Genomic DNA, 24,266 nt, shown 5'->3' on the forward strand with positions numbered 1-24,266 from the left:
TCTTCTTATTGCTCATAGCCTGAAATGGAAAATAAGTGGTATCTCAGCCTTTTAACATATATTTTTTAAATAGTAGAAGTGAAAAGTAGATGTTTACAGTATGATTTAATATAATACCATAACATTTAGAAACCAAAATGATTTATTGATCATCTTACTTTAGTATATCAGTGTCTCCTTATAAATGCCACTGTTCCCTTCAGATTCTTGAATCTTGTCTAATACTACCGATATATGCAATTTATAGATAACCACTGAGGCTACATGGAGTCTGTTATTCTTTCTGGGTATCCTAGATATTTGGAGCTAATGTTTTCATGTGTATTATCTTAATGTACACAGAATTACTTGGGACAAATTTGAAGCTGCATCAACCTGTGAAAGCTCTTTGTTTAATCAATTTACTGAATAATTGAGCAAAGACTCCTATATTTTCTACATTTAGGCTCTTAAAATTATTGTCTTTATGATAGAAAGAATTCTGGTCTACATGGTTAATGTGACATGTTTGTATAAGAAAAAAATGCTCTCCTGTGTAAATTAGGTCTACAGAATTTGCTTTAATATTCGTTGCTTATGAAAGTTCTACAGCAAGGCCTTTTCCTCAGGCATACATTTATCAGCTGAAATCTTGATTGTTTTGCCTGTATTATGTCACTCACGTCTGGCAAGAACAGCATCCTGCTGTTTGTGAAGCTGACCTCCTGCTGCTGCTTAGCCACTTGTAGGATTCTATCCCAATTCCTCTAATCCACTCTGTTTCAATAGCACCATATTTGGGCTCCTTCACAGATTCTTTTGCTGCTCTGTTTGGGATGCTCTATGAGCTGAATTAGAATTTTAATGTTCCGTTCAAAACAGAAGGAACCTTTTTGTTAAATGAGAATATAAGGAATAATCTCCTCCAGTCCCTTGGACAGAGTTTCTACACATGCACTGTATTATTTTTTTCAAACTTTTGTCCAGAAGTTTGGGGCACTCTTTCAATATATTGGTTTACTTTGTGTAAATCAGATCCAATTTGAGGTTTAATGTTGCAATAAGGCCTGCTACCATCTTAAATTGTTTCTTTCCTGTTGTAACTCCTCATTCAGAGTTCAGTGCTCCTTGTTTCCATTATGTCAAGGGTTTACTGAAATCTTTTCAAGCTCCTTGTGCAAGTCAGGCCTAATTAAAGCAGAGAACTGAAAGGACTCCAAAAATGGTGTTAGAAACGACACCAAAGCACAAAGTGCACTTTAGGTATTTTTGCCTTACTTTCAGGATGTCAGGAAAGATTTTCAAATGTGTTTTTCCAGTAGCTATTTTCTGATCTCCACATGAAACAAGGCTTAGAGAAAACAACTTAAAGCATGATCGCTCTATGTATGTATATATGCATATATATATATATATATATATATATATATATAGATATAGGGTGTGTATATATATAAGGAGTATTTATATATATGTGGTCTGTCCCTTTACTTCACACCTAAGCTTATTGACTCTGCTGAATCTATTTGTGGTCAGTATAGCAACTGAAAAAAGCAGGATAGCAGAACATGATCCTTTCTAATGCCAAGCTCCTGGGCTTGTACTTGCTTTAAGAATTATTCTTTAGAGAATGGGATTTAGTTTACTGAAGAATAAACATGTGGTTAAATGATAATGCTAATTTTATTCTTTGAACAAGTTCTTTGGACACAATGTAATGTTGCATAAGTCTCTCTTGTACAATTTGAAAAACCGTCAGTGCAGTATATAGAGCTTACCTAAGTGTTTAAAGAGAAAAAAAGATATTATCAAAGTGAAACATATTTCAGCAATTTCATAAATTGTCTCTCACTTGTATCACACTTCCCTCTCTGGAAAATTCATTTTAGAGCATGTACCATGTTTGCTTCAGCTGTAGCTTTTAATGCTAAATTTTAGTTCCCTCTCAGCTGGATCATCATCATCATCAGAAGAAGGCACCTGGTGCCAAGATCTGCTGAGAAACCCTGTGAATGGGGTCAGGGATGCAGCTGGAAACTGGAGAAGAAAACAGCTACAGCAGTTTGATATAATGATAAACTTTACTGCTAGAAATGGAACAGAGAAGATAATGAAGAAAACAGGGGAAAGAAAGAGACTTCAGAAAGAGGGATAGAGGCAGTGAAGTATGGGAGGAAGCAGAGGAAACAATACTGAAGAAAAGAAGTGGGACAAAGCAAACATATTACTTGGTCTCCTTTCTTGCATTTAGCAAATAATGTGCATTTATGATTTGTTCACAAATGTGTTAACATTTCCAATGATATCAACATGGAAGAAAGATGTTTAACAGCTTTTATCAAGGGATTTAATCTGTGGGATCCAAAATGAAGGGGTGTGTAAGTGATCCCTCCACGCAGTATCAGTGTGAGGACCTGCGGTTCTGCTGCTCCTTCTCTGTTTGTACTTTAAAATTAATTGAAAGCCTCATTGTTTTGTTTAAACTGTGAAAGCTTCCAAGGTCAATGAGTGAGGTAGTTGACCTGCCTGTTGTAGGACAAAAATATGTATGTTAAATTGCATAATTAGTTTTAATTACATAATTATGGTGTTTAATATGGGAGGGGTCAAAGGTTACTATTACATTTAGAAGTCATGGCAAGAAACACAAAAATAAGCAACATAGTTTAATTCTGTGTTTCTTTGGGTTTTAAAAAAGGGGTCCACTGTGATCTATCTTTGACCTTGGATATTTGATGATTATAGCAAATAATATACTGCTGTTACCCTTTCTGGGATCATAGAGACACCTTTGTAAATGACTAAGCAACTTTACCAAAGACTTCATTTAGGTTCAGAGTACACAAGTTAATCAACGGTGGGAACTCAACTGACAGCAATTTAATCTGATTGGGTAAGGTAATTACATGATTACCAGGAGTGTTTATATATGGACAAGGATATTTTTATTGGAAAAAATCCTAATTGCTTTCTTACTGAGAAGAGAAAAAACCAAACAAATTTGTTGTTGCAGGTTAAGAGGACATCCTTCGTTCCTTGAAATAGCTCCTTTTCATAATTTAGTGACAAAATGAACACATAATTCTTTGCAAATTTGCACTGGGATTATATTAGGAGTTCCTCTGTTTCTGAACTTGAAAAATGTCATCAATATCTTGTTTCATTTAAGCAGCCTGTTGCTTATACATCAATTGTGTGATAGCCTAAAGATGTCATGATGCTTGTAATTAATTATCTCTCTTACTGTGTGTAAACACTGTTGCTTAAATTCATGTTGATTTCACCAAATGTAAACCTAAAGATCCATTATACTAATGGGTATTTCTGGGAAGGAGGGCAGTATTTGTTTTTCCAAGATGGTAAAAAAAAAAAAAAAAAAGAAGGCACCATGTAAAAGATAGGTAGATAAAAGATGGTGTTCCTAAATGTTGGAAGAAAAGGTATCATTCAAGTTTTCTGAAGGGTCCTTTAGAAAATGCTCTTTCATTCTATTGACATAGAAGGGAGTGTTGGGAGATGGATCTTCATTAACAAAACATTAACCTCTATGCTTACCTCCTGAAGAGCACTGCAGAGTAGAATCCCAGTTGGCTGATAAATACTGGCTTGCCCCAAAACCTGATCAAGGAATTGGCTGGGCCTGGCCCTGGCACTTTGTAGGGTTGTGTCTAAATCTAGATGCCAAAAATATATATATTGACACTTATAAGAGTAATTTTGTGTCACACTGGTAACTTTTGAACATATTCTGCCAGTGGAAATGGGCTGCAATCCTCTCAAGACTGACTTCTAAGGAATTGAAAAGTTAATGAACTAAATGTTAAATAGGAAATAAATGAATTTTTGAAATTAAATATATAATTATGGAAAGATGTTCTGTGATATATTCCATGTTATAAAAATTACATGTTCTCCCTTTTGCTAATTTTTCCCTTAAAAGTGCTTTAGAAAATATTACAATTTTGAATTGTTTTTCTAAACCAGATGATCCAGTCACTGTTGGAGGCACATAGCCACGGCACAATCTCATGCTGTACATTGATCACCTGTCCAACCTTTGCCTAGAGTGTGATCCCCAGTTCCTTCAAGAGATCCATCTTTACCTGTCTATAAAGAAGAAGAGGAGGAGGGAGACATCTGGGATATTCAAGTATCAAAGTTTAACACCAGAGCAGGTCGAATCTTGATTTATATTATTCTCTATATGTGTTGCTAATTTTGACTTGGATATTTGGCTGGATATTTTTTCAGTGGTTGTATAGTATGGGTGGAAGTTGCTCCAGTGTTGAAGTGTTTTTGTTTAGACTGCTCACTTGCTGAAACTGCACATGCATTTTTCATAGTTCTGTGGTGTGAAATTGAACCCAAAGTCACTCTGCTATTGAGGAAGTTGGCTAATACTGAGCATGCCTGGAGTCTGTACCTCTCCCTTGAACATGTGCTGACCACAGAGACTAAAATGTGGCAAATTCTTTAAAGCTGGACCATTCTGTGTTTAGCACGCAACCAAGTCCAGGTCCCCAGCCAGTGTGATCATGTTCATTCACTTGTTGTTAAACTTTCTTCTTACTCTTCCTCTCCCCTTTGTGGGAGAACTTTGATATCCCCAAAAAGCCAAGGTTTTGCTTACTGTCCTAAGGACTGCCCCTTCAGGAGTGTAGCACAGCCCACACACAAACCTGGAATATGTCCAACTTGTTCTTTGAGCAGAATGTGAACCCCTGACCTCCTGGGCCTCCGGCAAGAGTGCTGCCTACTGAGCCACCAATACCCAGGCCATCAATAAGTTTTAAATGCCAGTTGCAGACTTCACAGAGATAATGACTTCAGTGTGTAAAGGTTTTGTTGTGGAGGCTGCAGTCTCACACATGGCGTGACAGAGTAAATATGCTAAAACCATAGAGAGCCCTTGCATAACTCGCCTTGATATAACAGTTTTTGTAATATGTTTCAAGGCATGGAATATTATTTAAAGGGACCCTGTTATGTAGGCTTAGGCCCAAAATGAAGCTATTATGAAAAGAATGTTTAGCAAAACCAGAAATATGTCCATGAAATTGTTGGAGTGGGAATTTCAGGGTAACCTTGCTTGGATTTAAAGTCGCCTGCATGACATTGCACTGTTGTTCTAGGGAATGAGAACCAGCAAATGAAAATACTGTTAAGTGAGAATCAGAAACTGAGCAGAATAAAGATGTTAGAAGGCTATTACTATTTTTATAACTCCTTAAAAATCTTACCTCATCCTGAGAAAGATGAGATGAAAAAATAACTTCCAATTTAGTGGTTGAAAGCAGCGTTATTGACACAAGTAAAACCATGTATTTGCATTTTAATAGCATTTTTAACCTGATCACAAGTAAGTTCTTGTATTTTGAGTATTATAAAGGAAAGCGAATATGAAATAAGCTTTCAGATTTTGGCACATTTCTCTTATACTGATGTTTCCTATTTAAAATTTAGCATTAAAAGCATACAAGAGATATGTTGATGTTTGCAAACAAAGTGTTATTTATAGACTTGGATCAGGAAGGAAAATATGGTCAGATTTGAGCTAAGACTTAGTTTGTTGAAAGGCTGCGAGATAAATTGCATGAACCTTCTACAGAGCACAAGGCCAGGAACCCAGGACTCCTTTTCCCAGCTGAGTGCCCAAATCACTAGGCTACAGACTCTTGCTCCCTCTTGTGTTCTTTCTCCAGCCCAATGAATCTTGAATTATTTTCTGTACAATGAAAGAGCTTCAGTGGTAGAACTTTGATAGCTCTCTCTCCTTGCCCCAGCATTTACTGCAGCTTGTAGCCAACTGATTGATCTGGAATTTAGCAGAATTGTCCATTCTGCTAAAGGACATTGCTGGGTCTTGGGCTGAGGAAGGAATGGGACCAGGGGATTTGGCTTTGGGGATGAGCAGAGCTGCTGCCAGGCTGGGAATGACTGGTGCTCATGTCCTGTTTTAGAAAAAAATAGCGCCTGAAGAATTTTGTAGGGAGCCCACCTGATTGGTGTTTATTAGGCTGGCTTTGAGAGTGCCTGGTGGGTCAAACTCTGCAGATCAGCTGTGCAGCTCCCCACAGGAGTTCAGCACAGGACTGGGCACAGGCTGAGCCATGAGATGAAGAACCCTGGCTGAGCAGGTAAACTCTGGCCCTGAACAGAGATGCAGCTTCTGGGTCTGGCCTGAATTATCATCAAAACCTTTATGGCCATCAGAAACATCTGCAGGATGGGGTAGGAACATCTCCAGGATCATCATTTTGGCTACACATGTCTTAATTCTTCTCTTTGAATTCTGACATTTTTAGACTTTTAATTAGTTTAATTTAACAGGTCTTTTGAATGCAGAACTGAGAGATTTTATGAACCTGTTTTTCAAACAAAAGTTCAGTTTTAAAGAATGTGTTATAATTAGGCAAGATGACAAGAAGAATTTGTGGTTCAAAAGTGCATCAACAGTTATGAGCCAGAGACAGTGTGTTTTGAAGCTTAAAAAATGAAATTGCTTTGAACACATTAATGCTGTTCAGGCAGTGCTGTAGAGCAGTGTGTATTAGATCTGAACTTAGGAATAGCCAACTAAGTTGACTGCATTGCAGTTATAAGACAAAAGGTTGTCAAAATTACTGACTTAATCCCTAGGCTCTTTTTTTGTGCCATGTGTATGTTTTTATGAAGTCCTGCAGTGCAGGCCCTTATTCATGCAAATGTATTTATCTGCCTCAGTGGAATGATTCTGGTGAATAAATCAATGTCTAAGATCAACTAGGATGAGCCTGGTTTTCTTTTTAATAAGAATGCTAATTTTAATAATTACATCTGTGCGTTATTTTTAGTCTGAAGACCTACAGGTAGTATAACATTGGAACTGTAGATTTCCTTGGCAGTTTTTCTATGATTGTTTCTACCTGTTTAAAACTCTGGAGAAATAATGTGATTCATTGCAAATTACTTTCCTGGTATCAGTAGATGTGTCACGTTGTTTGATATCCAAACGTGAACTAGTTCTGCTTTGTAATCATATTACAAGGTGGGGTGGTAGAGGTGGGAATAGAAATTTCTATTCATGATAGGTGGTTGGTTTTAAAGACAAGTGTTTTTCTGCCATGCTAGTGTCTATTTTCATTGCAAGGGAACTTTTTATGTGGTAGGAGAACACTGAAGTAGGAAGGATGCACTCTGTACTGAGTTGTTCATGGTTTAGCTGCAGTTCCTTTGGCAGCATTTCTGGTTCCACACACAGGACTTTCACTGACCCATAATCTGGCTTTAGCAGGCTACCATTCGCTCAGTGTAACATTAATGTCTCTCCTTTCCCAGTGGACAGAAGTTAAATTGATGAAGACTGTAATCATATTAATGATTCTGTGTGCATTGCTGCAGGGAACTGCTTAGCACGGTGTTGAGTTAATTGCTTTAAAGTGAGTGTGAGATGCTGTGTTAAAGAGGATCTTTAGGTACCACTGTTATGAATTTGGGATAAATAGCTAAAAAACACACTGTAGTAACCCACATGATGACAGAGAAAGGTAGAGAGGACTGGATGAAAGCCAGAAGGGGAAAACTGAGAAGGAGGGGGGAGGAAAAAACATTGCTACAGAAAACCATGAGTTGCTGGAGTGGTAAACTTGGGAGGTGAGTAGAGGTCTTCAAAAATGAATAAATTTTTGTATAACTATGGATAAACTATATTACATGACTTTGGTTGATTTCGGTCATTGTAATTTGGGAAGCCCTGCATAAGGCAGCTACAATAACTAAAAGTTGTGATCAATAAGCATCTTGATGGAGGCAATAATCAAATGCAAGATCAGCTATAGAAGAACAAGCTAAGAAAAACAGACTTATAGTTCAAATCACATGAAAATTGCTATTTCATTTGGGAACAGCATACTTCCAAGATTATAGATTGGAAGGGTAAAAGTAAATCACAGTAAATATGACTCATATGTTAGTGAAAGCCCACATTAAAGACCTTATCCTCCCAGCTATAAAAATAGTCAACTTCATTCTGAGTTAGGTAGAAAAAAAGTAGTGTGAATGCTGTTGTGTTTTCCCTTGATCAATTTTACATGAAAATATTTTAAATTTTATTCCATATTTTGGTGAGGGATTTTTTTTGGTGGTTTTTTTAATGGGAGAGGTTGATTTGTGTATATTAGTAGCAATGATTCCTCAGCCTTAAATCACTTGATATGTTGAGGAAGAAAAGATCTCATGGCATGGTCTTGCTGTCCTCTTTTTAGTGCTGCCACAAAGAAAAAAGATTGTGTACAAATGTCTGAAGTTTTTTACATCTGCTCTTGGAAATGCTAAAGCTAATAGGAATTTTTCAAGTTAACAGAGTTTTTGATATGAAATTGCTTCTTTATCAAACCTAAAACCTCTCTCACGTCTAGGGTAGTTTAAAAAAAAATCCTTTAGAAAGCTTTAATTTCAAATAGCAAATAAATAATTTATTGGAAATGGAACTACTCAAAAAGAAACCTTGAGAGAAATCTGCATTACAATGCCCAGAGCCTAATAGTTAGGGCATTATCCTTTAAGACATGCGACTTTGGTTCAATTTCCTTTTCTGAATCCAGCTGAATAGAGACTTAAATCCAGCTGAATATCTAATGCATCCAAGGCAACTGTCCTTACTACTGGACTATTGTCTGTAATAGGTTGGGTATCTCTGCTTTTGTGAAAATTCTGAAAGGATTTGTCCTAATACTAACAAGACCTTTCTGAAATCTTCAGAATTCTTATAGGCTGGGCAAGAACCTTTGTGCTTAGCTTTATTCATAACCCCCAGGCTCTGAAGAAATGCCTGTAATAATCATTATTTTATATATTCATACCAGGCAACATTGTTAATCTGGACTCTAAACTAAATCTCAATCTCAGACTCTATTTAGAACTGTCTTTCCATGCCTCTGGTCATTCCTGTCATCTGTCTTGGGTTTTTCTGGTTTTCCTATATCCATTCTTTTAACAGTTCAACCAAATCTGCATGAAAGTAGCACTTGGGTTCTAACAATGAATTTAACACCATTTTCCAATATAGCCTTTTGTATTCTTTGCACACTCAACTTCATTATGGTAAACTAACTCTGTGATCACTGCTGAGGATACTTCTGGTTGAAATATCCACTTAATAAAAGAAAAAAAAAAATTCCAAAGCATGTTGAAAGTAATTTGATGGTGGTTAGGACATTGTTTTGGAGTTTGCAGTGGTGATGGATTCCATGAAACCAAAGGAATCAGGAGTGTTTGGTGGCCTGTCAGAGTGTAGGTATTCTTCTGAGATTACCAAAAGGGATCAGTTACCTTGGTAATGTGTCCACCAATATTTATTGTGTCTATTTCTTTACACAGGCTAGCAAACATTCATCATGTGGAAGTGTTGGTCATGATCAACTTGAGCTGAATTTAAATTGATGACCTAAAGGTTAAAGTCTCTGTATCCCATTACCTCTCCCTTGGGCTGTCCAGTCTCCCTCCAACTGGGTTTAACACCACTTTTAGTTTTTCAGTGGCTTTGGAGGAAGAGCACTCTTTAGAAGTGCTGATCTGACAAATACCATGGATGTCCTGTTAGAAAAAACTTAAACCAAATCAATCTGACTTTTTCAGCTTGTCAGTACTTTCTGAAGAAGGTTCTGAACAAGTATTCAGATGCTGGACTAATAACTTCACCAGCCTGTAAGATAGCTTTAATCTAGTCATATGGGAACATAATGCAGTGTAGCAGCCCAATGAAACATGAAACTATGAGAACAGCTGAATAAATTTAAACACATTTTTGAACATTCTAACCTTTGTCATAAAAATCTGATAATGTAGAAGAAAAACTAATAATGCTTGCTTTTGGTTTTGTTATTTTGTACAGTAGTGGAGAAGACAGGATTTCTTGTGGCTGCTGACTTGAAAGCAGTGACAATTCCTAGCACTACTTTTTGCCCCATATGAAGTTTATTCTTTCTCACTCATTAAGGAATGAATCTGGTTTCTGTTTTATGCAATACTGTATATACATCTCACCCATAAATATTTAAACTGAGTAAATATAGAATCTTAAACATGGAATATGCTTTCATTCTAAACTGGTGGTCATGGGGGAAGGTAAAAATATTTTATTCAAAGACCAGTGGTTCCTTTGGATGAAGGGAAAAAAAAAAAAGTGTTTTGTGCTTGCTGTAGGGCAGCGAACTTTTTACCAGATTATACCTTTATTGTTATAAAGTTCAGACTATAAAGGATCTGTAGGAAAGAGTTTGCAGATACTCACTTCAAAAACACATGGCTAGTATTCAGCCCCTATATCTGGGGCTAATTTAATTCTTCTTCTCCATTCAAAGTGCCTCTCTCCTGTCTACAAATGCAGAACAGATTCCCGGGTAATTTTCTTTCTTGGAAGCACCGTCATTTTATTCCTAACTGGGAATAGCATGAAATGGAAATACATTTATGACTCTACTTAAAAACAAACACCAAAGAAAATAAAAGCAGGGATAATATGAAAGATAGTTCCATAACAAATTGAGGCAGAAAAATGCAGAAATTTGAAGCATATTGAAAAAAACCCCACATTTTCACTGGGGAGATTTCCTTTAGCAAACTGATTTTTTGAAAGTGTGTAATGTGGCATTCCTAGAGTAGTTAATAAATTTTGGCCAAACTGGTGATGCCAGTTCATGGTTTTAATTTGATCCAGCAAGCAAAGTCCAATACATGTCTAGGTATGCAGCAGGCCTAGATCCTATTCTAAAGACACAATGAAGAGGGTTGCAAAACAAGAGTTTATTAAGCTGAATACAATGAACAGTGAAGATTTGTGCTTTAGTCTGTTATGACTGTGTGACTCCTACATGCATTACCCACTCCTCTTTCATTTACATTGTACAGTCAGAAGTGCTGAGAGATATCAAGGTTACCTCCTGAGTCCTGCTGAGGTTTTCTTGAAAAAGGTCATGCTCTTTGTTATGTTTTGGAGTCTGAGGTTCAAGCTGTTGCTTGTGTAGGTGGCAAAGTGGTTGCACCAGCCTCTTCCATAAAGTCTGAATCCTTTTGTGGGTAATATCTTGTTGAAATGCAAAATAAAAGGTCACAAAGAAAGTTATGAATGTAGGACTTTGTGTTTAAAAAGCAAAATCAGATCATGCCTTAAAATATTATGCATTACAAATATGTGAGTAGCTGATCAACATGAATCTCCTTTGGTGATTTTGATGCGGTGACAGAATTGATTTTAAAGGGGAGAAAAAAATCCACTCATTAGTTTATTTTTATGTGTGGACCAAGTACCTCAAGTGGACAAGTAGGAAAGACTGTTTTACTAAGTTTAGTTTTGCTTCTAGTTTTTCTTTAGTGTTTTTTTTCATGTGTAACAGAAACAGGAGGTAGACCAGTATTTTCAACAAGATTCACTGCCTCTTGTTGACCTTTTTATGTTAAACCTATGTTTATGGAGAACAAAGGCTAGAGTTTTTTCATTTCTAAAAGAAAATTTGAGATAAGTTAGTTTTTCCTACTGTAATTAACATAATAAAGACTTTTTTTGATGTAGAGTTTTATAAACAGCTTGGTTTGGAGCTGCCCTGTCAAGGTCTGCTGGTTGAAGTGTTACAGTAATGAATCCTCAATTCAAAGATGATTTCTTAGGAGTGTGGCTTTGTTCTCCTGTGCAGACTGACAGATACAGGGAGGACAAAACCTTTTTTTTGATCTTAGATCAATACTGTCATGAACATGCAAACACTTGTGAATGTTACCACAGCTCCCATAGAAGCACCATTCACATATTGGGTTTTTTCTCCCACTTTGATTATCTGTACTGGCCAACAAATTCAGTCTGTGTTGGCACAGAGCCCTGGAAAATCAAGGCAGACACAAACTGTCCTGTCATGCGTCTCTGCGCTTTTATTTTCCAGCTCTTCAAACTGTCCTTCTGCTGAAATTCTCCACTTCAGCTTTGTGGTTACTCTAAGTACTTCACTTTACTAAATTTGTTAAGTGAATCTAGACTTCTGAGCTCCAAGTACCATTTTCACATGAACATAAACTTTTTTTTTTCCTCTTTGTGGGCATCTTAACTCTGCTGTGCAGAATGAAGTACAGTCCCTTTCTCTGTAGTTGTAATGTACTTCATCAGTTTCCAAAAGACAATAACTTGCTTTATTCCCATTTTATAAGCATTAATTATACTCAGAAAAAGCTCTCAAATAGCAAACAGAAAAGGAAACCAGATGTTGCAGAGTTATTTAGCCAGTGTTATTTGCAGACAAATATTTAAGCTATGTGATTTAATTTTTGTGGAACCTTTAGAAGCTGGCTAGTGAGTGAATAAAGCATCCACAGTGTATGTGAAAACATATTTTACCTGATAGCATCATTTTTTCACCTTACTATTACAGGTAAATACTTTTTCAGTTCTTGGCAAGAAATTTGCAAAAGTATTTGATTAGAACAGGAACAATCCCCAAGGCATATTGTGTATAGAGTCATAATTTATAAAAAGGCTTTTGTTGCATAAAGCACAGTTGTGCATTTCCAACACTTTCAGTTTTCTGTGCACTATTGAAATGGAGTAGTGATAAACCTTTGTGCAAATTTGTTTTTCTTAGAGATGCAGAATCAAATAATGAATCTTTAGAACAAGCAAGTGAATTCATCATCTGAACACAAATATTTATCTATGTTTCAGTGAGACCAAGCTTCACCTCTGGAAATGGTGTTTTGCAAAACAGATGAGGGTAATTTCTGTTATAGCAAGGGTTTCTATAGGCAGTTAAAGGCAAATTTAAAAGGTGGCATATGTTCCAAAAACTGATCTGTTTTAGATAATTTTGATGATGTTTAGGACCTGTAAGATTTGTAAGACATTGTTCTAAAATGTAGAAGCTTCCTGTTCTAGACTTTATAGGAAAGTCTAGAGAATGAGAATATCACTTTCTGTTTTCTTTTTCATCATTTCTACGCTCTTGACATCCAAGTAATCATGAACTGTGCTATCTCTCCAAATTTGCCTTCTAGTTTTTCTCTTGAGTACCGAGAGCTTTTTGTCTGCCAGCCCCACCTGTCAAAGACAATCAGCCTCATGTCATTAAGAGAAATTTTCTAAATAAAAATGTTGCAATATTCCAGTTACTAATATCTCAACGCTTGCATGCATATGGCTCATATTCAACTTTGTCTTCCTAATTTAAGGAAGCACCCTGTCCTTATTTTCCCAGACCTGCTCTTTTAAAATTTTCTATCTGGGATTTCAATGTCTCTTTTCTTAGAGCCCCTAGTGACTCTTCATTCTCTTAGCTCCTTTCCCTTTTCCAGTTGCAAAATTCCTTCCAGGGTTTCAGGCTCATTTGGTTTCTTTTCAATCCAGCCTCTTTTCCCTTCTTTCCTCATTAGTAACCTGCAGGCTCTTCAAACCCTCTTTTTCCAAATTTAAAACCTCACTTTCCCAGATTACATCATTTCTCCTGCCTCTTCAGCCTTTTCCTACTGATCTCCAGTGGCCACAACTTCTGCCACAGTTGTGTGACAGAAACTTCCACTGTTCTCCTCTGGCCTTACAATTTCCTGTTATTTGGTCTGTGAAAGTGCTCAGCTTGATGGACTTTGCACTGAACATAATCAGAAAAAAAAAAGTATGCAGTTTCTGTCATCAGAAGTGATAATAATCTGTTCCTATTTTTAAAACACCATTTCCTGTTTATGGAAACCCATTATTGCTGACAGGTTATTGCAAAGAGGTATTATTCTTAAATATCCATCTATTTTTAAGAAGTTTCTGCCTTTTTTTTTTTTTTTTACTCTATGCAAGATTGTTAGCTTTATGTAACTATTTCCCTTATCTAAATGTAATTTTCAGGATGCGATGATAAATGTTTAATGGTTCTTGTAAAACTCTTACATTGTCAGTCACAAAGTTTAGTGAAACACCAGTGTTTTTATTTGATCCCAGCACTGAGGAATGTCCAGCTTTCATCACAACAGAGTTGTTTAGTTCTGTAGAAGTCTAAATACTCTGCCCTTGGGAGATACCTCACTGTCACCTGCTCCTAAATTGAAAATTATATGTTCGGCCGAAGCTTGCGGGGGAGGGTTTTAAGAATCTTTCTTTTTCTTTAACAGACATCTTTGATATGGGAAAAAATCCCTTCAATGTGAAATAAATCAAAGCCTGAGAAGCTATTAAAAAAACCCTTTAGTTTAAATATATCTAGTTCTAGATAACCAAAAAAGTGTTCCATCTGCCCTCATTCTTTCTTTCTTTCTCTATTCAAGATGTGTAGATTTTCAGACAAACAGTTCTATTGGCTACATCATGAGCTTCTAATCACTAGCACTTCTGTTGATGAACAAAATGTAGTGCTAGATGAATTTATTTAGAAGACCTTCTCAGTAAAAATATTTAGAAACATTTATCCTTAAGAGGTAGAACCATCAAAGTCAGTACGTTAACGTCATTCACCATAAAATATTATCAAAGAGCTGAATATGTCTCATCTTTCCTAAACAATTCACAGAATCAGTTTAACTCATGATGTCAGAAAACCTATAAAACTGTGTAGTGCAAATACAGCCTTGATTTACTTGTGCACAAATAAGAACTGTTGTCATATTCACCAAGGTGCATTTGGCTTATGCCTAAACAAGAACTCTTTTTAATAATGCCCTGTTTATCTTTAAGAAGCATAAGATGTAGGGCCAAATCAGATTTTGCTTGAAAGGAATGAAGGAATGCATAAATAAATGTATTAGTACCTAGTTGAACTGTATTGTTTTGAATTCTGTAGGATTTTTTTTTAAATAATGGTTGAGAATATGAGCAGGTAAGCTCTTCCAGAAGATATGGCTCCATAGAATGAAAAAGAAGCAGGAGGCAAATATTACAGGACTAGGAAAAAAAAATTGCAGAGCATGAGAGACAAAAAGAAGGAAAGAGATGTTGAAGTGTTTTAAATTTATTTTCCTAGTCCTTGTATGAACAAGACACACCAAAATAAGAACCCCACAGAAAGCTCATGCAAGCCTGAGATATATTGTAACTCTGAAATCCTAATCTATACATCTTAAACCAGAAATTATCTTGGAATATTCTGCCTATGGAATAACAAGAGTTTGTCATCTGGGCTCAGGGTTTTCCCTTGGTAGAGAACTTTTATTTTTCTGTCTTCCTGATCTGATGGTGGTACATCCATTTGGCTGGGGAACATCCATTTATCTTTTTAGAAAATACCTGTAACAATTTTTCTGCTTCTTTTCTTCCCCCAAATTTTCTTTCACTTCTGACTCTATAAGTACTTCATTGCTTAGACATTGTTTTTAAAACAAGAAGTAATTTTGTTGTCAATAGATGCTGCCCTGCTGGCACAGGGCTGTGCATTTCTGGTGGCCTTTTTATGCATCATCAGACATTTAAATCTTGGGTGTCTCTTCCTGATACTATAAAAATGCCAATTAAAGAGGTGATGATTGAGGAAGACCTAATTAACAGAGGTCCCATCATGAAACTAAGATAAATATACTATAGATTTATCTTTTTGTCTTCCCTCCCCTTCAAATTGCAGACACAGATATAAAACTTAAATTGTCACAAGGTGCAAAGTGATTTACAGAGGGAGTTGTGAGTCCAGGCTAAGAACATCCATGGATTTGACAGCCACAGCAGAAGACAATACTCTGTAATGCTGGACAGAACTGAAGGGAAATCTTATGTGCCCAGTTAACACACAGAGCTGCTGGGAATCCATGTCTTCTAACATGAGGTATAAGGGAAAAATCCTATTTAAGGGATTTTTACCTACCAAGTATTTGCTACAGGGGATTTGCAATGAGAAAGTAGCAGAAAAATATGTCTGATTTATCCCATGTTCAAAATACTGGTCAGATCATGAGCAAAGAAGTCTAAGTTGATATTGTCTTTATATATAATGAATTTATGAAATGGAGAAGAGTGAGGAAAATAATTAATGCTAAAAGGTATGTGACATCTATTTCTGTGAGTACCGTGGACTTTGCTTACAAAACTAGCAGGTCTCAGATGATGTTGTGCTAGGCTGCTTTTTAAATAAAACAATTGTCTGCTCAGCCCACCTACAGACCAAGAGGTCATTGCATTGTGTAGGATACAAATAAATGTATTTATCTGTGATCCTGGTAAAGTCATGGGCTGGAGTATGAAGGCCTGTGTGTTTGTGTGTGCAGTGAGCAGGGCTGCTGTGTTTGTGTGTGTACACAAACATGTTCATTTGTGTACACATGCCAGTTCAGCAAGCTTAGGCAGCACCATGCAAAGAGCTGTCAGAACTCGTTTCCAGGTTTCAATCCTGTTTACAGCCTCTGGGCATTATTTTAATGTAAATAACAAATGGGGGGGGGGAAAGGGAGGGCCAAGATTTCCACTATGGTTCCTCACTGAGGGCATTTTTCACACTGCTTTATAAAATGGTAAAGTAATTCCCATGATGGACAGCACTGGACAGGACGTGGCTGATGTGTCAGCTTCCAGTTTGAAAACTCTTCCTTGATTGAATTGGGCTTTCTAGAAGTCTAATCCAAAGCTTGCCCTGTAGTGACTTTTGTTAGATATTCAGATTTTCTAGTATCTAACATGTTTTTTCCTGTCATTTATTTAAACTGTATTTTTATAGGGGTTTTTTTTCCAGTTTTTGCTTTCTGTTGTTTATGCCAGTCAGAACTTCAGCACCTCCCCTTATCCTCATACTGAGAGATTTACTATTCCTGTAGAGAACTTTGAGTCATTTTACACATATGCACCCATATAGGAATTTCTCTGATCACTGAAGCCTTGCATCTTCCAGACAACATTCAACTCCTCCCAAACCAACATACAAAATCAATATGTGTCATTTCAGGCAACATTCTCAGTAATGAGTATTTATTCAATACAGAACATACAGAAATGTCTCATCAGTCAGACTTAAGCCTTTTAACTTGCATATCTTAAATAAAATAGTTAATAAAAAGGGGATCTTGCTAATACCTGAAAGAAGATCCATTTTATATGACCTTCTTCCTGTAAATAAGATTTGATACAAGATTCCAGGTATTTCACATCTTTTAATAAGGAAATGTGAATGGAAATTTAAAGGGCTCTCTAGAGTAACTTTCATCAATTAATTAGAATTTATCACCAATTAAAAACTTAATGTATAATTGTTACTTCATGTTTCTACATGTATTTGGTACAAAATGCCTATGCATGAAATGCATTTATATGTATTAACCATTGAGTCTACATTTAAATTACATTTATTTTAAGATTCAGAAGTTATACAGAGCATAGTAATTGCTTTTTCTTTCAACCACAAAAATATATAAATTAAAGGTGGCTGAGGTTGCTGAATTCCTTAGTTACACTTAATTATTTTTTAAATCCAATCCCAACATGACTTAAAAATATAACAGTTAAAAAATAAAAAACAGCATTTGGCAACTTTAAATTTGTATGAGACCAGAAATTATTTATTGTAGCACTGAAACAATGCCAACCACAGAGCCATCTAAATCCTTCTCTGCTTTTGTGTCCTTCACAAGGAAAGCACTTATTATCTGTTTTCAATCTCTAGTCTGCATTCCTCCTCTATACCCTCAGTTTGGATACAGAAGGTCTGGAAATATCTCATGGCAAATCTGAAGTTTCTCAAAGCTTACAGGTTGATTTTTAAATTCCTCATAAATCAGTTGGCAATTATTAATATTACAACATGAAAATAAGCATTAAGAGACTATCCAAATTATAAAATACAGGAAATTACCTGGTACATGAGTTGTGTTCTTTCTTTCAGGGTAGAAGGGCATAGCATGACTATCAAAACTCAGTCATGTATGACCCCCAGTGAGCACTGTGCCAAAGGCATGAACAGCTCTGCTGTGCTGTGGGGATGGAGCTGCTGCACAGGTAGCCGTGAGTAAAGGATGTTCCTTCAAAAGCTTTTAACTTAGCACCACCACAGGATATGTAGTTAATAACAAAAACAGCTGCACAAGTATTCTTGGATGCCATAAACTGATAAATTTGCAGTGACAGATATCTGTGATGAAGGGTTCTGCCATTAGTGGATTTTTTCTTTAATGATCATCTGTATACCTATAGCATCTGGCTGAAGAATAAAGCTCCACGCTTAAAATCCACTTGGTATTTTTTTATGAAACTCTATTTTGGTTTAGTACTTTGTTAGGAAATACTGTAAAACAGCAAAATTTTTAGTTTTGCCCACCTTTTGGTAAACTGAATAGTTTTACAGCAAAAATCTGTGACCAGCATTAGTTTTGTCGTCACCAATCCCTGCAGTAAATGCAGAACAATCCGTGTACAAACACAGAACAAGTTTCTTTTGAAGAAAAATTACTGTTGTGTATATGACATAAGTAATTGCCAGAAAAATCACTGAATTCCTAGTATTATAGCTTGGATAGGAGTGTGATTTCTTTAATCTCCACAATTCAGCTTTCATTTTAATGAATATAAAATTCTCTGAAGCAGGAGCCATGTCCATTCGTGTAAATTCTTTGTATTATTACCAGGTAATTTTCAGATGTCAGCTATATTTCCCAGTCCCTGTGTGCAAGTACAGTCACAGACTATACAGTTTTGGGCACAATTTTGGGGGCACAGAGGGCTGTGTTCAATGTGTGCAAGTTTGTGTTTCCACTGAGCACTCTGAAAGTTCTTTCCTTGAGCAGTATTGAACTGCTGAGTGCTGATCAGAGGGTCACGTTCATCTCCTGTGTCCTGGAAGTTGTCCAGCTTCCGAACAGACACTCATAAATTCAGGGAGTCTGTTCTAATTCTGAGAGCAGCTGGAAACTGCAGTAGCAGATGAGAGCTTGGACTGGCTCATGGGGAAATAAGGTATGCAAAGGACAAACACATTAGTTAGAGATTACCTTAGTTAACCAAGTAAGGAAATGTTCCTTGCTCAGTTAGGATTGTCCACAGTGATGAGGGATTTTCCACAGTAAGGGTGACTGTTTTGGCTGGTGGGTCCAACCAATGTTAATACCTGGATTTGGGTTGCTTGGGTTTTTTTCTTGGTTAGGAGTTTCTTCCGTTGCAAAGGCAATTAGCAATTAATTTAATTGAAATAACAAATGTAGTAAATGACTGTAGAATTGTTAACAAAACTATTTTAGCAGGTGCTTATATCTAGATTATGAACATACAGATGTATTCTTTTCCTAATTGATGTATAAAGCAGATGGATGGATGGATGAATAGAGATGGGGTTTTATTTTAAAATTTCCCTATTCTTTAATGATAAATCAGTTCTGCATTTGGAGAGGGATTTTTTGAGCATTTTGAGGGAGAATTGCTTTCAACTCTTCTTCCTTATTGTCATGGATCAATGTGATCTGGATTTTACAAATCTTTCTTTATTGGTTGTCATTACAAACTATTTTCACTTTCTTCTTGTTGTGATACATAACAAAATAGGAAAGCAAGTGCCTTAGGCTAGATGGAAATCTGTAATAAGTCATCATACATACATCATAAATGCTGTGATCGTGGTTCAGAAACCCTGTGGAAATTCTGGCCTGAAGTATTTTGGGAAAAGAGCACAGCAGATTTTGGAATATTTCCAAAATCTGCTGTGCTCTTTTCTTCTTCCAGATTAGTGCTTTTTCTCAAAATGCAGGTTAACTTCCTGATTCTTTTTCCCAGTTCTGTGCTAAACTACTGATGTACTTCAAAATTGACTGTGCATGAAAGCAAAGCTTTTATTCATTATTTTTGTGAAAACATAACCAACAACTAAGCCAAGAGATGACAAATGCCATAGTGCCATTTCTGTTTCCAAAAGCAAAAGGTGCTATGGTGCCAGTGTCAGAGAACCTTATGTGAGGTGCAAACTGCAGAGTCCAGAGCAGCAGGGCTGCAGAGCTCCAGCTTTTCTGGGAGCCCAGGAGGTGCCTGCTCTGGGTGATCACTCTTGGTCACTCCTCTGCTGTCCCTGATCAGTGGGAGCTGCCACTCCCTGTGCTCTGGCTGTGCAGGTGACAGCTCCTCCCTCCATCTCTGTTTGCCAGCATCATCAGCACTGCTGAAGTGCAGGATTCTTTCAGGCTGCTGTGCTCAGGAGAGCTGCACAGTTGCTGGAGCTGCCTTTTGCCCATGGAGCAGCAGCAGGAAAATGCAGGTTCCCCTTTCCCTGAGTGTTAGGCAGGGCTGTGTCCCATGGGAGTGTCAGGAAAGCAACACCAGTGCAACCATGGAAAGCTAATCACCAGGTTTGCCTGTGCTCCTGAGAGCTTGCTTTGTAAGCAGTGTGACATCTTGCTGTGGGTGTTAGAATGCTTGTGACATTCTGTAAGCCAAGAGTTCTGTGTGGGTGACACCACGACTGAAATGTTGTACCTCAGCACTGCCCCTGATTGCCTGCCCAAGTGCCTCTGTGTGTGGCTTTCAAACTCTAGTAGAAAAGTGCCTGGGCACACAGATAAGAGAGAAATCTGCTTCCTTTCCCTAGGACTTGATATTTGTTGCTAGTTTGGGCCTCAGTGTCTTCTAGTGTATAAAAATTATCTTTACATGAGGATAATAAGGAACATTTTTGTTGAAAAATTGAAATTTGTTTCCAAAAAAAAGCTTTGAAGGATGCTATACAGTGTGCAAATTCAGGTCAGACTTGGTGAACAGATGTGCGCTTTCTCTGGAAAAAAAAGTTTTTGAAAAGTTTCAAACATTTGTTTTGTTCTATAGATGAGGCAAGATAAATTCCTAGACAAGCACAGCAGGTTTTTTACCAGTGTTGAACCTTGTGTGCACAGACCAGCATATACTTTTTGCATTTTTTTTCTTTTATAGTATGTCTGACTTTACTGCATGTTTGTATGAATTTACATACATTTCATATACATATGGTCTGTCATTTAATTCTCCGCTGCGTCATTACACAAGAATGCCAAAGCTGATTCTAATTGTTCAGCAAACTAAAGGAATTTAGGGAGGTTGCCCAGAAATTCAACGTTTCTTAAATAAAATACATATGTATTTTAAACCTTTTAACAGACACGTTCTGTGCCATACCCCCTTTACTAATATTAAAATAAAGCTTATCAGCACAAGCTGCATAAGGTTGTGCTGCTGGAGCCAAATCCTGGGATCAGCATCCAGGCCACGAGCCTGCAATCAGTTACACTTATGTTGAACTTCATGCACATTTGTCATTCTTTTGAAATCAGCAGGATTATTCACCTCCATAAGACAAGTATGTGTGGAACCGATTCTGTGAGCAGACCTTCCATTTTTACTGGCTTTGTTATGAATCTCAGAGCAGGAAGGAAAAAAAAAACCCACAACAATCTGCATTAGGAGCAGAGAATTTAGCTCCTAGGGATCACACTGGAGACAAAACAGTGGCACTCAGGCTGCTGGTGTCAGTGAAGGAGAAAGGGATCCCACAGCCGACACGCTTGGCCAGTGGTGGGAGGTGTGTTCTGGGGATAAAGGAGATTATGAGAACAGGAGAGCTGAAAGTTACTCCATTGCTTCCCTGGCTGAGCTGAACCTTTTGAGCTCCTGTGAAAAATCACAAGCACATCACGAAATGGTAGGAATGGCAGGAAAACAGTAGAAGTGTAGAAGGAAGGAGTCTAAAGGTTTTTTTTTTAGTTTTTAAGTTCATAGCATCTGTATCTAGTAAATGTTTTGATCCCTGAGTTTCCCAAGCAGTTTAATTGAACCTACAGAAGGATGTTTTTTGGCTCATCCTAAATGATAACATTAAGATAATGTAGGAAACATTTTATCTTCCCTAGACACTTATTTTTTTACATCACTTCTGGAAGTGCTGTATGCATATTCAGAGTCACGTGCAGTAGTTTTAGAATCTTTTGTTATCTGCCAGTATTTAGCAATCAAATTTTAAATATATATGCAAGTATGATATTAATGATCTAATTTCCTTTGATCCTTGAGGAATTTTCGTTTGCATATTTGGGATTGAGTCTTTTCATAATAACGTGCAAGCCCCCCCTTCACTGACCAAATGAAAGTCCAACAGCAGCTCTGAGGAGGTTGGGCAGGCTAAATGAAATCTTGTAGCATTGGATGAACCTAACTGCTGCAGGTAATTAATGCTTTTCATTTTGAAGAATGAGTTCAAGCACTTGAGGGAAGTTGGAACAATATTTAATGTTTTATTCCAACTAGTAATGTAGAAAGGAAATGAAATAAGACTAATTTTATTTTCCATTTTTGCTGTCTCTCCTCTCTCTCTGTTCTTTCTCTTGTTGAAAAACTATTGTCATTTATGTCATTAAAACACAGAATTATTGCCCCCAGACTTTCAGTGAACCACAGCTGTTGACCTTTTTTGTCAAAAGCTTTGAATACAAAGCTACATTGGGAACATTTGTAGCCTGTGGACCATGACAGTACTGTAGACTTCTCTCCTGTCCTAACAGAAGACAGTGCCAGAGGGTGTGCTCACAGAGTGACTACATTATTTTCTGGCAATTGTGGCAAAGATTTCCTTGCTTTGGGTTTTTCTGCCTCCTCTCAAGTGTACAGTCATCCTTCAAACCTATTATACCACCTTCTGAATGCTGTGGCTTTGTCCCTTAGGCTACATAATCCATTGTGTAAAATGTTTACCAGTCCTGTACAGATATTAAATTAAGCATTGCAGCTTAATATGAAGTGTATAGATACTTGAAGCTGGATTTAAAAGGCATCTTGATTTCCTTCCTGTGTAACAGTATATTACATTGGATGGGAAAGAGAGTTAAAAATTAACCTTTTATAGTACAAAGAGTGCTAATTTTCAGTGAAGACCTATGAATATTAAAGTAAAAAATAGTGAATAGTAAGCATGTGAAAAATTCAAGATGTCTTCACTGAAATATGCCATAAACTCTTTTCTTTTTCTGGCTGAATAAAATAAGCACTTGTGAGCAGTGCACACCAGCTGCTGCATCTGTAGGGAAACCACACACTTTCCCACAGTACATGCTGTATATTTCATTCTTGCAGCTTTTTATTTTGACAGGTAATCTTCATTCTTCTGCATATGGAGACAAAATTTGGAGGATAAGTAAAAAGTAAAGACAATACTCAGTGTGTTTCACAGTTTCTGTGAATTTAGGTTGAGCCATATTTTTATTGACAAATATGAGCACATGTAAAGCTCTCATAAATACATAGTATACTTGTAGCATGAAATGTCAAGTTTGGACCTAATTTCTTCCTTCTCTGTGCAGCTGATCTTAGTCTTTCTCTTGTGAGTGTATGAGGGAAGCAGAAAGGGTGGTAGTGGAGGGAATTCTGCTTTTTTTCTTCAGCTAATTTTCTCAGTGAAACTTGATCTGTCTTGGTTATATTTATGAGACTTTGTGAACAGAGAAGGAGCAATGTGATGTGAATGCAAAAATCACGCATTTTCAATGCAATTCATTAGATTTCACTGCAACTTATATACAAAAAAAAAAAAAAAAACCAAACCAAACCAAATCCTTTCATAACTGTGGTTTCTAAGCATTACCATAATTGTAAGCATACACTTATTCTAAATAGCCTTCCCTTAGAGAATAAACAGGTACATTTTTTTTGAATCCACAGTCAAGTCCACTTAGAGGTGCAAGGAACAGAAATTGTACTTGCAATTCAGCTGGTATTTTGAAATTATTCTGGCAGAAAAGAGGCTGCCTTTCAGAAAACTGTTTTCTATACACTTCCCCCTCCCATCCCCCCTTTTCTATAATGGGACAATACACTTCTTTCAGCTGAGCCTCCAAGTTCTTGAATATCCTGAAAATCAAAATCGGGATTAATGCTGGAAATGTATGCACGTATCCCAGAAAGTTTAACCTGTGACCCACAGGCTTTGGGCCACCCCATATCCCAGGAAACAATGCTGGGCACATCAGGCCACAGTGATTAAACAGGAATGCAGGCTCCTCTGCTTTAGGTAAAAGCAAAGAACTGCAGCAATGTCCAAAAGACTTGGCAGCAAAAAGGGTGAAGAGCAGCAACAGGCATTAAAGACGTGGTTTAGGACCATTTCACTCAATAGCCTCTACTAAATTTACAGCAATTTTACTGGAAGACATAAGTGTTTGAAGCATCTACAGCTATTTATAATTCTGTTCTACTCTTATACAGGAGTATAGTGGTTAAGAAGGTAAATGACCTCAGATTTCTCAAGGGTGGTGTGTGATAGGTGTGGATCTCTGGCTGAGGATGCACTTCAAAGCCCAGGGATGAGTGAGGGCTCCTCGGTGCTGAAGACTGTGATGGGAAGAGGGAGTAGGAGCATCAGGACATTGGCTCCTGACAG

Source organism: Serinus canaria, chromosome 12, assembly GCF_022539315.1.
Source record: "Serinus canaria isolate serCan28SL12 chromosome 12, serCan2020, whole genome shotgun sequence".
Classification (NCBI taxonomy): Eukaryota; Metazoa; Chordata; class Aves; order Passeriformes; family Fringillidae; genus Serinus; species Serinus canaria.